The 17,195-nt window shown below is 40.7% G+C and overlaps 1 protein-coding gene across 4 annotated transcripts in view; it reads right to left on the reverse strand.

Moving 5' to 3' along the window:
- Positions 1-16,552, reverse strand: part of LOC146494182 (monocarboxylate transporter 1-like) — a 35,534-nt gene extending 18,982 nt beyond the window's left edge. The window contains exons 1-2 of one of the 4 annotated variants that reach the window (XM_085147363.1): positions 8,685-8,871; positions 1,168-1,319 (exon numbers count right to left, since the gene is read on the reverse strand). The gene's annotated coding sequence lies outside the window, so the exon portion shown is untranslated. Of the gene's footprint in view, positions 1-1,167; positions 2,699-8,684; positions 8,872-16,392 lie in introns of those variants that run through there. The other 3 variants (XM_085147364.1, XM_085147361.1, XM_085147362.1) reach the window with 3 other exon arrangements.
- Between the last annotated feature and the right edge of the window lie 643 nt (positions 16,553-17,195).

Raw genomic sequence — 17,195 nt, forward strand, 5'->3', positions numbered from 1 at the left:
ATGGGTGTAAACTTCCTGACAGGAAACTAACTGTTGCCTTGTGTATCTCACTCATAAACGCTTATTTTAGGCAACAAATGTTGGTTGGTTAGCAGGGGGTCAGGATGATGCCTCACCTGTGAGCCAAAGAATTATATTCACAAGTCCAAAAGTCTATTTATGTTGACAGACTTCCAAAGCAAAAACCATGTGGAGCACGAGTGCCACCACAAGCATTTAGGCAGCTGTATTAGCTAATAGCATGATAGTAGAGTTAGCTTTTCAAGTTGACTCTAGTAGCAGGAGAAGGTTAGACGCTGAGTCGACACTTAAATAAAATAATCGCTATCCCGCAGCCAGAACCAGACTTAGCTGCTCACTATACATGAATCAAAAAAAGCTGCTCGAGGTGAATCTTGTATGCTCTTACCGAAAGATTCCCAGATAACGAGTCCACTGTACCGTGGGATGTTCTGTCAACCAAACAGTACTACACACAAAAATCAGTTAGAAAAAAGAAAAAGCTACTACATAGTAGTGCACATCAAAGGCCTTGAGTAAAAAAAGACCTAAAGCTGCCTGGAGAAGTTACTGTGAGAGCTACCCATCTTAGGGATGGCTCCAAGTTTGTTTAAGGGTACCTGGAAACCAAAAATTCTTTCAGAAAGAAGAGGTTTCTCTTTTTTTTCCCAGTTTAATCCACTTCAAAAGATTCCTGGACCTGAATTGGAGGACACAAGATTGTTTGATGGATTGTGTAGAATTATCTGACAATGACATGGATGAAGGTTATGTCAGTGGATCTTATTCCTAAGCAAAACTGGGTTGTTTTGTTTGTTTGTTTTTGGATCATTCCAGACTTGTTTCTGCAGATATGAATACAGGTGGGCATTGAAACGTTTGGTTTGCACTTCTGTGTACCTCTGCTGCCCTACAGCACAAGTGCAAATGTGCAGTGTGCGAATAAGAGGCTTGCTACAAAAACAAAACAGAGCAGATTTTTTTAAATTCTCGCTTCATGCATTGCAAAAACCCAACTACATGTGCAGCACCGGTTAGAAACGTTCGTTTTATACGTCACAGACCAAACCAGCATCAGATATCATGACAGAAAGAAGTGAGATGTGAAGTTTACTGACTGCTGTTAATGTGAAACAGGCTTCACCAGTGGGAACGGAATAATGCTACCTTTTCCCCTGAGGTCCTACTGATCTGTGCTGAAGCCCAGTTAGGTGTTTGTGTGCGCCAGTAAAGCAGGACGGGTCCTGAAGGAACCATCAATGAGGCCATTCATCCCCACTAACAACGCTTCTCTCAGAGTGTAGAGGGGATGGGGTTACCTGAAATCCAACAGACTGAGAATAAATAAGTGGGTACAGCAAGCGAAAGGTTACAAAAGTCTGACAATAAATCAAACTGAGGCTGGATTTATACAATGTGCCCTTGTACTGAGATTAATGACCAACCTTTAGAGGGTTCGACTGCAGGACAGACACTATCAGCACTGAGATTAAAAATACCAGGCCTACTTAATTTCCCAAATGAAAGACAAGATACTGCAGCCACTCACTGAAAACTGGTGACAGGAAGCAAGGGAAGGAAGAGAGAGAGAAGAGGGTTAACCAGGGTGCTTAAGGGAGGAGTGAGTGTGCAATCTTACAGCATCATGATGACTCAGGACTTCCTTAACCCCATGACTGAACATAAGACAACATACGTTTTGAACTCTCCCTTTTGAATGGATTTTAATTTCTTGGAACAGCAGAAAAATGACTTTAGATGACACAAGATGATCTTTTCAGTTAAGACTTGTTTTTATATAAACCAACTGAACCCATTTTTTCATGATCATTACACCAAACAATATTACTAGTCAAAATAACTGCAGTGTGATGTTTACCAGCTTGCAGTGATTAGCACTTAAACCCCACTGCTGTTAATGTGGCCCCATTGTGCATTTCAGAAACTCACGTACACATAAATCCTTACACTCTTGCATGCAAAGCCTGTGCATGTACACACGCACGTAGGCCTGATCGAGGACAATCAGCTGCCACACGCAAATGTTCTACCCTGGAGTCCAGCGATGCTCACGTAAAGCTCGTGCAGGTGTAAATGCACGTACTCAAACCATGACCAGTGTCAAATACTACTATAGCATTCAGATACTCGCATTACAGGATTCCTCTTTGTTGTGGAGTATCTGCTTAACTGACCCATTTATTGGAGAAAATAAAATATGGATTTTTTTCTAAGGCCAAGTTTTAAATATTTAAAGAGGACTTATTTTTTCTTCAAACAAGCTAAAAGGCCAAAATTACAGATTTGGATTATTAGATGGAGGGAAAATTCCCTCCCATCTGATCACTTAATCGCTTATCATTAATTGGGGTAAATTAATAATTCATCCATTTGGATAAGGGAATTACGGGTGGGGCTGCTGTGACTGACAGGTTACCTGACCTGCAATCACTAAACTGGACCTTTCCACTGCATTTATGTAGTCACTGTGACACCTTTTTAAAATATTATCCCACTTGCTTTACATAAGCCATTTGCACGCATGAACTATGTCCATGTCAGGAGAATCACTTGAGGACATTGCCAAACTTGTGGTTTCTAACATGTGGAGAACTTGTCACGTGCAGGCAGGCAGACTTGCCTTTCACCACATGAAAACCGTTTGTCCCCTCCATCATGTGGTGCAGCTTGGGTTAAGGCAGACGTTCCCAAAGTGTGGGGCCCGCCCCCTAGGGGGGGTGCAGAGCCATTGCAGGGGGGGCGCGGCATGAAAAGGGAAAAAAAACAAAAAAAAAAACAACACTTGGACACTGCTAGCACGGGCGCCCACACAAACGCAAAGCAGGAGATGAAGCATAGCTGAATATGTTTCCAAACCAACTTCATTCTAAGCCAAAGACTAGAAAATATGGTGAAGCATATCTTCCCTTTGATTTCACCTGCACAAGTGCCGAGGTAGGTCTCCCTGCAGGATTGGTTTTACCTTTGTCGGGAGCAGCGCTGGGCTGTTTAAATCACGGACAAACAGCATCCCACATTCTTGATTTGTAGTTCACAAACACTTGTTGTAATGACTAACTACTCCTGACATTTTGGAGATGCTAGCTCTTTATACAGTAAAGTTACAGTGGGATACAAATAATATCAGGCTGATCCTGCCACGATTTGTTCCCCCGGTTCAAATCACGGACAAACAGCATCCGACAGTTGTTTATGTTTTTGAACCCATTTTGCACAGGGATTTTTTGAAAAATGTATTGATAGCAATGTTGAATATTATTACACAGGAAAAAAACAACTACATGTAAAATAATTACACCGTGATGCCTCTGCCTTTCTAAATGGAGGGACAGTAACTGCATGTATATGTAAGCGTGTAAAACCTGCAGATAGTCAGATTAACAGTATTTCGTCTCTATCTGCCATTCTGCAATTCATCTCATGTAAACAATAACGTGGCGCACAGCGTGACGTGAAAAAAGGCACATACCTTTGACGTTGCATGACGAACTCTATATTCCTCGTCCACACATAAACGCAGAAAAGGAGTTTTAAAAAATCTCCATTCTCGGTGATTCGAAACGCCGTTTATGTGTGGACGAAACAGCTGCGTTTTTAAAAATACCCGTGTAGGTGCCGACGTAGCATAAAAGACTTTATTAGTTTATTTTCTTGCTACCTGCATATTACTTGTATTTGCTTAATTGTTTACTAAATGTTTGAGGTGTGAAATAAACCGCAATGGAGCAAAATATGGGTGTGTGTGGTTGGAGGATGTGTTCTTGCGTGCGTGCGCGCGAGGGGGGGCGCGAACATTTTTCTTGTAAAACAAGGGGGGCCCAGCAAAAAAAGTTTGGGAACCACTGGGTTAAGGGAACAAGAAGACGAACAGGTGTGAATTCCCAATACAATTACCTGCTCAACTTTCATATGGACTAATTACACAGACTCTGTATCTCATTGTACAACTGTATAGTGACAATAAAGGCATTCTATTCTACTCTACAGGGGAGATGACATGGTCGAGACTATTTAAAGTCCAACTTGACAAATTAAGAGATTTCTGTTCTCACGTCCTGCTGCTCTGGTTAATGTCTATAAGGTTGAGAGCTGTGGTGCCAGTGTAAAATAGCTTAAAGCTATAAATGAGAGTACCACTAGGGCTGCATGATTTTGCATAAAATGAGAATCACGATTTTTTTTTTTTTTGCTTAGAATTGAGATCACGATTCTCTCACGATTTTCTTTTCCAGTATAAATATTTATTGCACTTATTAACTGCACATCAACTTTGTAACAGTTGAAACTGAACATAAAAACAATAAATAAACATAAAAACAACAAATGTCTCACGTTTTGTCGTTGCCGCAAAATGTTGTACTGCTTGAAATTCCGTCTCCACCGTTGCTCGACACTGTGTGTGTAGAGCAGGTAGTGCAACAATAGAAAAATAGTTGCGGGACGGCACCGTGTAGCGTTTGTCTAGGGTGTTGATCATTTTTCTAAATCCCTCGTTTTGCACAGTGTTGATGGAGCCATATCTTTGGTCAGGTGGTAAGTAATAGCCTCCGTAATTTCTTTGTGGCTGCGGGAGTTCGACGGGTATAGGGAAGCGCTGTATAAGGTTCCCGTTATTGATGTGTGGGTGGTTGACAGGGAAGGATTTTCTCCAGTCACTTTCTCGTCATCCCTGACGTCTTCTCCGTTGTTTTTTCCCTGCTAATTTTAGCATCACACACTTCTGTATCATGTGGTATAAGGCTCCGCCCTTGTCATTTGTTGAGCAGGAAGAGTGAGCGCTTGTTTTCATGCAGATTACGTCCCGGATCAAAATGCGGTACAATCGTCGTCGTCGTCGTCTTTTTTTTTTTTTTTTTTTTTAAAATCGTTGTCATTTGGAAATGAGATCGCACATAAGTATGAATTGAGATCGCGATTTTCTAACGATTAATCATGCAGCCCTAAGTACCACACTACATTTACTATCCATTTCTCCAAAAGATCTGCGTAAACCAACCCAGGTTGATTCAGGTGATAGGTAGTGGGCGTCTTCTCCAACCAAAACAATACAGTCTGTAACCAACAACTTCTGGTATTAACACACCGGATACCTGCCAACAACCACAAAGACAAAGGTGCACTTGGGTGTAGCAGTTTTTGAAATTTGGCTGGCATATCCTGAGAATTGACAAGTCCTAACAATAAAGATTACTGGCAACGAAGATTTAATAATGAAGTACTGCTGACTACGTGCTCCCCTTACAGGCAATACCTGAGGGCTAGAACATGTCTGTAACACAAAAACCACACTGGGAAGACCCGGTAATCTTCCAATAAATGCAATGTGTGTTTTTAAAAAGGAACACAACCAAGAAAGAAAGTGAACTTGTTTTAATAAGGTGTTCGGTGGGAAGATATATTTGAGCCCCGGGTCCACAAAGTCAAATTTAGTATCATTTTTGGCTCCCCACAGATAACAGAACTCACAGCTGGAGCAAAGTGTTAGTTTAATATTTAGTGCAAATGATTGACTTTGGGCTTATGAAATGTCCAGTTAAAGCTGTGGGCTTGTGTACATAGTTGAAGAGGGGAATCTGTGACACCCATGGTGCATTTTGACAACAAACTTTTAACCACATTAATTTGATTTCTGGGCTCATTTCCAGTTGCACAAGGAGAACAGTATGTCACTATTATTAAGTCTAATCTACAAACAAGTTTAAGCAGGACCTGTTCTGCTGGTTTCAAGTGCCATATTTTTATTCTTGTGCCTGTATTAAAAATAACTGCACAATTCAAAGTAATCCTTATTTATCTTAAACTGTGCCTTGGTGCAGCCACTCAGTCTGAAACTAGTCATTTTAGCTCGTAGGCTTTGTATAAATGGTAATATTGGTTAGTGAACTCCCGTTGCGAAACCTCAAGCCGAGGCCCTTCACAATGGGATGTTGACACCTTGGTGTTTTGAAACTGGAAGTAACAAAAGTGCCAAGTAACAACTTTGCTAGCTCCGCCCTAAAGCATAGCCATGTTCTTGATTTCCATTGAAATAGGGACTGTTGTTTACAAAATAAACCTGGAATGTACATCCATTTACAGACCTTAAGGCCACTCTCCCTTTCAGCTGAAACAAAACATACGAACAGCAGGTAGGTACCCGGTAAATGTACCCGGTAAATGTGCTTAAAAAAAAAAAAAAAAAGCTGAAGAGTCTATGTAGTATCTACACTTTCTCCTCCAATGGTGGATTTATTTCTGTGAGAAATTTTAATCTAGTACTGTGACAATTATTCACAGTAAATAATCATTCTGACTAGTGTGGATAGTGCTTACAGGAAGTTTAAATGTTAAATATGAGCAGCCACTCAGATTTAAACTTTAAGACATCTTCCTTTCAAAATATAGAAGGGGCTTTAAAAAAACAAAAACAAAACAAAAAAAATGTTTCAATAACATCTGTCAGCTACAAATTGTGTTTTCCTGAAACCCAGGGGGAGATGTTCAGCTGTTTAACTGTCAGTCCACTAGGGAGGCCAGAGTTCAGAGGACAGCCCCCAGCACTCAGTAGCTACAAAGAAACATAAATCCAGTCCAGTGTTTGTCCTTCTGGGGTCACCTTGTCACCGCAAGTGGAAAATGACAAAGCAACCACTCATTTTATGCACCACAGCTTGCTATTAATAAACAGTTCTGGCTGTTTGGGGACAATAAGGGTTGCATGGGATCCCTGTGCGTGTGGCTGTCATGCGATCTTTCCATTCACCCGTGACCCTCAGAGGGTCAGCATGTGAAACTCATTGAGTGAGATAACGCGTTCGTCTGCAGTCAGATGCAACATACTGGAAATCACAACTAAGATGCAATTTCTATGTCACCATTAGACCTTTTTAAACAACAGGGATGATTTGACTCTTTTTCTCCCCTCTGCTCACATATTTTCCAGCTGTTGCATCATTGCTTTCTGTGTAATCTGAGAACTGGACTGAGCTTTTTGAAATGCAGAAACAAACTAACACGACACCAAAAACAAAGACTTTATCATATTTGGATGCTTGGAAACAGTGTTATCAGCCAGTAATAGCAAATCTAGTAACTAATAATCCAATTCTTATTACACTGGGCCAGATGAAGCCATTGACCACAAAAGCTCGACGTAGCTTTCGGTTGAAAATGTGAAGAAAATAGGGCAATTTCTCAAACCTGACTTCTGTTTAATTGCTAGCATGGAGCAACACTTGTGACTGCTAAAAGACTATTGTTATACATAAGAACTTTTATGAGCCCTTTTAATCTGACTTCTTTACTCTTTACTGGTCATTTTATGGACTCAGTCGCAAGTTTCAGGTCATACAGAATAAAACATTAAGCCATTAAGAGTTAGAAACTAGGATTATCCAGAGTATGTTCACTGGTTTAGATTTCTCCATCACTGGCTGTTAGCCAACAAATGTACTGTTCCCAGACAGACTCTCTTGCTCATCACATCCAGTTTCAAAACACTAAGATGTGGATGGCGAAAAAAAAAAGAAAAAAAAAGCTTGGGTCTATATAACATGACTTCAGAAACCATTTTTGTGATAGCACATCATCTGTATCCAGGTTTTATACCACCTATGAGCACTACACAGAAAGTTTAAGAGTAGTTTTCCATGGGGAAACGACCACAGTGGTCAGGATATGCAGGCTGAATCTGGGAATCATTTCTGAATTTCTTGCAGCGGTGACTTTTAATAGTCACTGACATGGGTGGGATGATGGTGCTGACATTTTCGAAAAAGAGGCAGTGGAAGCAGTTTCAGACTTGGCACTGGCATGGCGTCTCTGGAAATTGTGGCATCTCCCCCCAAACAGACAACAGTCAAGAGATTTCGTTCACTTTCTGAGCTCTTCACTCACTTTCCAAAGTAATAAAATACATTTTGCGTATCAAATGACTGGCATGATAACAAAAACTCATTTCCTTAAAACAATACAGACTAATCATGCGTAGTCAAGTTTTCAAGAGCTCCGTTTTAAGCCAGGAAAAACACTTTGTGGGGACGTGCCAACCGAATTAAGTGAACTGGACCTGTGGGGGCACGCTAGGGACCCAAAGGTCCCTGGGGGAGGGGGTGAAATCACTAGAAGACTGAAACGTCCGTGGAAAACCACAATAGGACACGAGGGAGAGGACTCTCAGTCAACACAATGAGATGGAAAATGACAAAATTTACATCACACTGACTTTCTGTTTGACTGTTCTGGTAAAGTCACAGAAACCACTAAAATTCCTTTTTTATGCGGCTTCGACAAACCTCTCCAGCAGATGAGATGTGAGGCCCTTCACGTATTTGTGCCACAAAACTTTTTTTTTTCTTTTACATCCACATTGCCTTCACATGTGGCTGTAAAAATAGCGGCAGGGCAGCATCACGCCACGGTGAATGAAACCACGTCGCTTCAGAGCGTCCTATAAGGCCACTTAGCTTCAATCATGTGCGCCTTGTCGTAGTAAACGGACTAAGCAACGACAGCGGAACTAGGTGTGATGAAAGTGGCTCACACATGAGGCGGCTAACCGAGAAGCAGAGCAAGCTAATTTAATGCAGCTTTAGCCGTTGAGCCCAAATTGTGATTTAAAACTATAAAAAGCGGATCTTTTGCCTCCACACGCCACGTTGGGATTCTCGGTCCCGCTCACTCACCGCGGAAGGTTCTTCGGCTGCGTCCGCTGGAAGCTCGGTGGAGCTCGAGTGGCCCCCGGTGTCCCTTTTGTTGTGGAGTACAGCGACACGTTGCTACGGTACCACCTCCGGGTACCACAGACCTCAGACTGAGAGCAGTTACGAGATGGTGATGGCGTTATAACCGTAGCGCATGCGCATGTGAAAGAATCTCTGAGTCGCAGTAAGGGGAAGCTGAAAACGTGCACGTGCGACTATGAGGCGGGGCCTAGCGGGAACCATATGTGACTTCAACGGAGAACGAACGTTGGTTTGTAAAGATCAAGTCTAACACGCCACACTACGTGCTTTATCCGCCTAATTTTACAGAAGAAATGAATGGAAACCAAATAGAGTCACACTACTGAGCCTCTATTTACTTAAAGTTTTATTTGGTTTAGGTTTGAAATATTGAGAGATGCAGAAACACTACAATATCCAGCGGGCTGTCTCTAACAGTACAATTTATATTACTCAGACATGCCAGTATCTACCTATGCTTCAACCCCAAGTCAAAATTAAATCAAGCTTAAATTCAATAGAGCAGGAATGTCAAACTGACTTTACGTAATGGGCCACACTTTGATCTTAACTGGACTGGTGAAACTTGTTGTTTGTGTCAGTGTAAAGAAGTGTAACTGCGCATTTAACCCTCATAATTAGAAAAAGTGGTGCGATTTCAAGAGTATGTCTCAGTTTTTCTGTATGATAAAGAAATGCTGCTGCAGTTAATGAAAGAAATCTGTCAACACAATTCTTCGGGCTTAAATGATAAAAAGTAAAATTACTGAAAAGCTTCTAGCAGCTGATTGCCCAGACTATCCTGTAATTATACAGCAGAATTCACATAAAATGTGTTTAATTTACTGTGGATACATTGTAAATAAATAAATACATTTCTGTTCTAGACAGTAAAAAACTGAAAAAAACTGAGACTTTTCTCCAATTTAATTGTTTTTCTGTTACTTCATTGCTTTAGTGTACTGTGAATGGCTGTGGTGAAAGTCTTTATCAGTAGGACAAGCTGTAAAATTTATGAAAATACCGTTAAAAGCCCTAAATGTAAGTACTCCTTCTCATTTATCGAGAAGGGCTGGATTGGAGTCTTTGCTAGGCTGGTTCTTGTCCTTATTTTTGCAATAGAAGGTCTTTAGGGACTTTAATCCAGTAAAAGACAGTAAATTATCATTTTTCAGGAAACATAAACCAAAGACAAAGGAAGAGAGGAAAGGGGGAAGACATGTTAGGAGGTCTGAGAGAGAAGGGAAAAGAAAGGACCACAGAAAAGATTAGTGGATGTATTAATGGAGGACATACAAAGGGTTGGCGTGACAGAAGAGGATGCTAGTAATAGGATGAGATGAAGATGAGCGGCTACTGTGAATCTTAAAGCAAGAAGCCAAAAAAGAAGATATATAATGAGACTCTTTGGCATGTTCTGTAGTGGTCTCGAATAACTGAGTTTAGATTTCTCTCAAAGTCCTTCTAGAAGCCAATCCAATCTGATTGTAAAAATTCAAGGAGCATTTGCTGACTCTTTGCTCATACATGACCGTATTTACTTAATAGTTGCTATTAATCTTACGCTCTCTTCCACAGTTTGTTTTTGTCCTGTCTTCCTCCCCTCACTCCAACTGGTGTCGGCAGATGTCTGTGCCGAAGGTTTCTTCTTATTAAAAGGGAGTTTTTCCTTCTCACTTCACCAAAGTGGTTGCTCATAGAGGGTCATATGTGTTTTTGGGTTTTCTCTGTGTTATTTGTATTATTGTAGAGTCTTTACCTTACAATATAAAGTGGCTTGAGGAAACTGGTGTTGTGATTTGGTGCTATATAAATACAATTAAAGTGAACTGAACTGACTGGTCCTTAAAATAAGATTTTTAAATGCTATAAGTTACACTTATAGCATTATGATAACCTTCTTTACTCCTGTGTAGTTCTCCAGTAGATTTTAATTCAGGCTTCATCATGTGCACGTGTCTCTCTTACAGTATGTCTGTATTATCCAAACTGAGTCAACACTGTCACAGCCTGGGGCAGCGCACAAGGTAGCAACTAGAAAAAAACAAAAATATTACAATGACAATAAAGGGCTATTCTATTCTATTCTATTCTATTCTATTCTATTCTATTCTAGAGCATGTGTTTATCAGCAAGTCAGTAGCATGAAGCATGTACGAATGAACAGGTGGCACCAAAGAGCATGCTGTTCACTCCAGGCTCAGGTAGCTCGCACGGCCTCTGATCAGGTCAAAACAGGCCACAATACAACAGAAGCACGTAGACACCCTGAATTACTGATCTGAAATACATACTCAGCACTTAGTGTTAAAAGCTCACCATATATGCTTCAGCTGCTACCACACAGATGCACACACAGTCATTAGCTGTTTATCATTAATATGTATTTTAACATTTTTATGATTTAGAATAAAACAAATGAGAGGTAAAGCCACAGGTAAAAATGACAGAATTACATAATATTATAATTGCATTACCTAATTACATTACAGATGCTGTAATAAAATATCGATTTGTCTTTGCTGAAAGAAAGAAGAGTTTGCGTAAACCTGTTGGTATGAGCCGTCTCTCTAGGACCAAATAGTAGAGGTGCATTTTAGCGTTTCAGGAGGTACTAACAAATATACAGTATATACATATTTATACTTTTCTGTGTTTGGATAAAATGTCATTATATACAATGACACACATGCAGCCTCAAGAACTGCTGACTGAGCACTCCTCTGGCACTGACCGCTTCTTCTTGGAAAATTTCAAATTTCATAAGCTTCAAAAGACGTGTGTGTGTGCGCGCGTGCGTGTGTTTCATTTGACATTTTATTCTAATGCATTATACGATATCATATTTTTATTGCATACACACATTTAAAATATCATGTGTTGCCATCATGCTCCCTCCCATCCTTCTCCACTCTGCTACCTGACGATTGTTGCACAAACTGAGAAGCCCTGAAATGACCTGAGGACACGACTGGGTGTGTTGTTCAAAGACACAGTGCTTAGTAATCAAATCAGATTTGAAGGTATTACAGCTGCAGTAAGATAAGCAGGAGGCAAACTCCTTTGCAATGTGTACTCGGTTCCCTTTCTGTATTATTACTGATAGACATTAATGTAATCCCAAGAAGATCAAAGGCACAAAGGATGTGATGTTTGATAGTGATACACTCAGTACTGCAATCCAGGAATTTCTAAATAGGAAGTTTCTGTCGCATTTCTTTAAGTGCTCGTTTATTTATCGAACCTGTACCTTTCCTCTGCAGCTCCTGCTTTACATTCCCACAGTGAAGCTAATGTACAGTTCACTGGATTAACATTCCTTCCTCATCCTCCACTGAAAAAAGAGATCACATGCCCACTGACCCTGCAACAGTGAATGCAACTGTATGTACCCCTACTACACTCTGTTCTCCAGCGCTCTCATGAAAGCACTGCGCTGGGGGAAGAGATTGTCACTCATGTACAATGGGCATTTGTTTAGTTACCGCGGTCATCACCGTCCTCTGTCAAATGCTTCCAGCTGACTGCATGTGAGGATACTTTTGGCACCGTAATATGACAGCCCTTAATTGAAATATTCATCATATTCATTCAGCTTCTGCTAATGAGGAAGAGAAAGAGTCCGACTGTGGCAAAGCAGAGTTTGGAAGCGCGAGAGATGGAGAAGAGGAAGGAGTTTAAAGTAAAGTATTTATCAGGTACAATGAATATGGCTATGACTGCTTGCCTAGCTGCCTGTGATCCAAATCCTTAATCCGAAGCTTAAGTCATAAACGTGGAGGCAGTCGTATAGGTGAACAAACCAGTGAGGAGGAGCCTGGTCTAGCAAAGGGTCACACAAGGTTAGAACTGGACTAAAAACAAGGAACACAAATGAACTGAGAGAAAAAATCATGAACTAAGAAAATACACAATGAAAATGTTAAATAAAAGAAAAAATAGAAATACACAGCAAGCAAATAAACATAGATATGTACTTGAAGAAAGACTTGTGTTAAATAACAAGCTCATACTGCAAGTGGGAGGTGGACTGATTGGCTGATTGAACCCACTTATGATACAAAAAAAGGAAAAGAAAAAAAGGCACTGGCAATAACGAATAGCTACAAAAGCTTACAAAAATAATCATCCTTCCATTTAAAAAAAATCCAATTCAGGGTCACCAGCAGGGCGTTGGAACCAGCTGACACATGGTGAGAAGCAAGGTACATGTAAAATGTCCTGGCACAGTGGGAGGATACCAGAGTATCTCCAGGCATGGATAGAACATGTAAATGCCACACAAATGCCTTCTTGCTGTGAGGCACCAGTGCTAACCAGTCCAAAGGAAACAACTTCAGCAATGAACACAACACAAATGCCCAAACACTAAACGATCTTACTAAGGTCATGTCTATAGACTGAGATTGAAAACGCCTGGAGCGTTTTTAGTTTGGACAGATAGAAACTTCTGCAAATTATGACACAGGCTCAGACTGAGAACTGCAGAATGACTCGTGTCCAAACTCATAAACAAATGTTTTTGGGTTACATACCTCCAGCATCTCCCCATTAAGAGCAAGGTGTCCTTTGGTGCCAGTGTTCCGACTGATGGCCACAACCAGCAGAGAGGTAAGACGCTTACAAAAACCACATTAGAAGTTTAGAGGACAGATTTCTGTAAACTTCAGTTTCAGGTTTGCCAAACTGGTTTGCATCCTAATGGGATCTTTGTGTTTCTGAACTTTGGTTGTTTTTGGTAACTTGATGTTTAGGTAAAGATTGTGGTAAAACGGGTTACTACACAATAGCCCCGAACTTGCAGCCTGAATCAACATGGTATCACAACAGTGATTTTCTAATAAGCCGGACACTGTATCTGTAGCTACAGGATAAACACCAGATTTCTAATAAGGTGAAAAAGCTGGTGATGTGCATTCATTCACTACCCTGCTAGTTTCTAGTTTCTGTTTCTTTGCAGCAGCTTACTTAAATACCATTTACTTCTTATTCATTCCATCAGCACTCATGGAGTGGTTATGATGGTAATTCAAATTGTTGTGGAAATCTTTCTTGGTAAAGGAATATCTGAAATAAGAACCTGTAATGCACCATGTTGAATCAGGGGTTAACTAAACAACAGGAAAGAGGCAAAGCTTGTGACAAAAGTCCACAATAACAGTTTAAATTAACTGTGTGGGGTCACAGAGATAAGGAACCCCCATAGCTAACAAGGTGACAAAGGGGGGCAGACGAGAGTCCAAACAGTCCACAGGGATTTGATAAAAAGCAGTAGGACACGGGCAGTAGGTCAGCCAACAAAGATTAAAAGTATTAGCAGGAAACTGTTGGTACAAAAAGGAGCACAGCTGTGTGAGTAATAATGTTCTGTTCCAGAAGTCAGAATTGCCCAGTCAAAATTTTCAACTTCCTTAAGTTCAACTTCTGCTCTGAAAAGTGAAGTCAGCCCCACCAACCCTAACTTTGCAATCCAAGATGGAGGTGGCAGATGTTTGACCAGGTTCTATCCATGAACGTGCTGCAGCAATGTTTCTAAGAGCAGAAAAACAAGCATCGTGCTGTATTTCTGGCAATGCATGAATTGGTCTACTTTGCCAAGGAGAGAAACATAACCTGTTTTTCCTTTCTTTTCCAACTTTACCACTGAAATGTGCCCAAGTCACCTCCAGCTCTGACGTCATGTGAGGTAAATGTAATTGATGTGACAAAGTTGTTGGTGGGAAACAAAAACAAAGGCAGGAAGAACAACCAAAAATAAAGCAATTCATTTAAAATGTAAGAGAAGAGGAAATAATTATTTGGAGACAGTCTGGGTCTGTCCCACCGCTAACATACACTCAACTGATTCATCATTCCCTGAACTCTTGACTGTTTTCTGGAAGAAAGCAAAGGTCTTCATCCTTGTGCAAGCATGGATAATGAAGGGCAGGTATTGCAAGACATCTAAGGCTAAAATGTGCAGGAGTTAAACAACCGATTGCACAGGAGTGACACAGCTTCTGAATGTGTGCTAAATGATCATCTGAAGAACTCATTCGTACGGATGCAGCCAAACACAATAGCCAGTTCAAGGAAGACACATGCTACTGTGTAAACACTGACCGAGATGAGGGGGAAGAGAGTAAAACAAAGACATGGGGGGCCGGCAGTAAAAACAAAAACCGTAACAGTGAGGGGGATGGTATCTGTGAAAAAAAAAAAGACTGAAGGAGAAATAGTTTTTGTCCTTTGAACAGTTCAGTTTCGGATGTTAGGAATTCATGCTGCAATAACAGTTTGTGCGCGCGAGGATTTCCTTCTGTTTACATAAGTTTTTCTGCTCATGTGAGCCAACAATTTCTTTATAATTCATCATTCTCCAGCAGACAAACCTTGAACCTGTGAAAGCTGTGAAAGTACAGAGCTCACTACTTCTAAGCCACTGATAAAATTCTTCTGTTGAGCATCTTTATCTGTGCCCAGACCTTCGTCTGAGGTCTGATGTCTTCATACTTTTATTGTATCCATTATCTAATTTACAATCTTTACAGGTTCAGTGTAATTATTTACTTAGGTGAGATCATTTTTTGTCTCATGCTTTTGCATCAAATCACAATAACAGTGGGTTCAAGGGGGTAAATCAACTGCCATAATACAGAGGAACCCCCAACAATCAGAGAACCCCCTATGAGCAAAGATTCCCTTTTAATGGGAAGAAACTTCCAGCAGAATCAAGCTCAGCTAGTCAGCTATCCTCTGTGACTGGTTGGGGGTGAGGGGAAGAAACACTATGCATCATGGGAACCCTGCAGCAACTTATGCCTCTCTCACCGTGACTCATGTGTGAACTATGTTTCTGCTGGAAATCTACTTCATAAGAAATGTAACTGCAAGTTAGGTTGACCCACTGCACAATGAGAAAATGAGTTTCTGGTTATGATGTAAGTTAGGAGTAATCTAAATCAAGCTTCAGAGAGGATTCACGGTCGCCTGATCCAGCTTTAGCTATATGCTTTATCAAAAAGTGAAGTTTTGAGCATGCTCTTAAAAGCAGAGAGGGTGTCTGTCAAACTTGGAGTTTATTCCATAACAGAGGGGCCTGAAAGCTACTGATAGTGAAGTACTCTATTCAGGTGATATGTTACTGTAACATCTTTAAGATAAGATGGGGCCTGATTATTCAGGACGTTGTAAAATTCTATTCTGGATTTAACAGGCAGCCAATGAAAAGAAGCCAGTTTGTGAAAAATACACACTTTCTCTTAGTCCCTGTCAGTGATGTTGCTGCAGCATTTAGGATCAACTGAAGGCTTTTCAAGGAGTTTTTAGGACAGCTTGAATTCTTCTAGTCCAGCCTGGAAGTAATAAATGAACAAACTAGTTTTTCAGCATCACTCTGAGGCAGGATGTTTCTAATTTAGAGATATTGCACAAATGCAAGAAAGCAGTCCTACATATGTGTTTAATATGAAAAACTCCAACATTCCAACATTCGTGTTACTGGAGAACAAGGTGATGCCAGCCATCTGGTTAGATATCCTGTTTTATGGATCCTAACATTTGTGAGCAGCACAACCTGTTGTCAAGGGCAACAAGACAGCATATAAAAGGTATTAAAACAAACAAACAAAAGTTAAATTTCACTTCAAGCTACGGTATAAGCTAAATCTGCCACCATGTTTTCACTCACAGCTCGTCGTGGTCAGGAGCCCCATTTTAAGACGAAGTGTAGCCACTTAAGCATCAGCTTTTCCCCCACTTATTTGTTAATCCACCCCTTCTGTTGCTGGTTGTTTAGGTCAGCCATTAAATTAAGTGTTGAATGCTGAGGGAAGTTGATGGGATAGGAGGTGAGGAGCTGAGAGTGAGAATGGGTTGGATCTGTGTGACATTTGGACAGACATCACCTTGAAAGTTTAAACCTACCTCAAAACGTGGACATCTTAGCCTGAGCATACACGAAATGTGATCGATCGGGCGTTTATGCTTGATTTGATTTCATCATTTCTCTTACAAACAGTACACCAAGTGCGTCATTGTCAATAAAAACTACGTGTTCTGTTCTGTTTGTGCCTGTGTCTCAAGTCAAGCACGCGTTGAACCAACAAGTAGTGACGTTTCTGTGTTTTTAGATCATTTAACCCCTTCCGCCCTGGAGGCCTCTGGCCTGGGTTCAGGCTGTAGCTGTTAAATGTGCCATGACGACAGACTTAAATGGATAAATCACGTTGTGTTTCACTTATGTTTCATCAAAGGTCTTGCAGGTGCAGCAACATCAACGTCCATTCACTCAGAGTTGTAAAGAGGATAGATGTAAAACTGTCAATATCTGCTTTTCAGATTCTACCCTGGACTGGCGAACAGGATTTCACGTCTCTGCTCCAGAAGTTGCCGTTAAAATACGAGAAAGTTTCTTTGGTGGGAATGTCAAAACAATAGCCTTGGACTTTAAGAGTTAAACTGGAGTTTGGGTCTGTCATCTCTGGACTCTGC

Source organism: Neolamprologus multifasciatus, chromosome 20, assembly GCF_963576455.1.
Source record: "Neolamprologus multifasciatus chromosome 20, fNeoMul1.2, whole genome shotgun sequence".
In the NCBI taxonomy this organism is placed as follows: Eukaryota; Metazoa; Chordata; class Actinopteri; order Cichliformes; family Cichlidae; genus Neolamprologus; species Neolamprologus multifasciatus.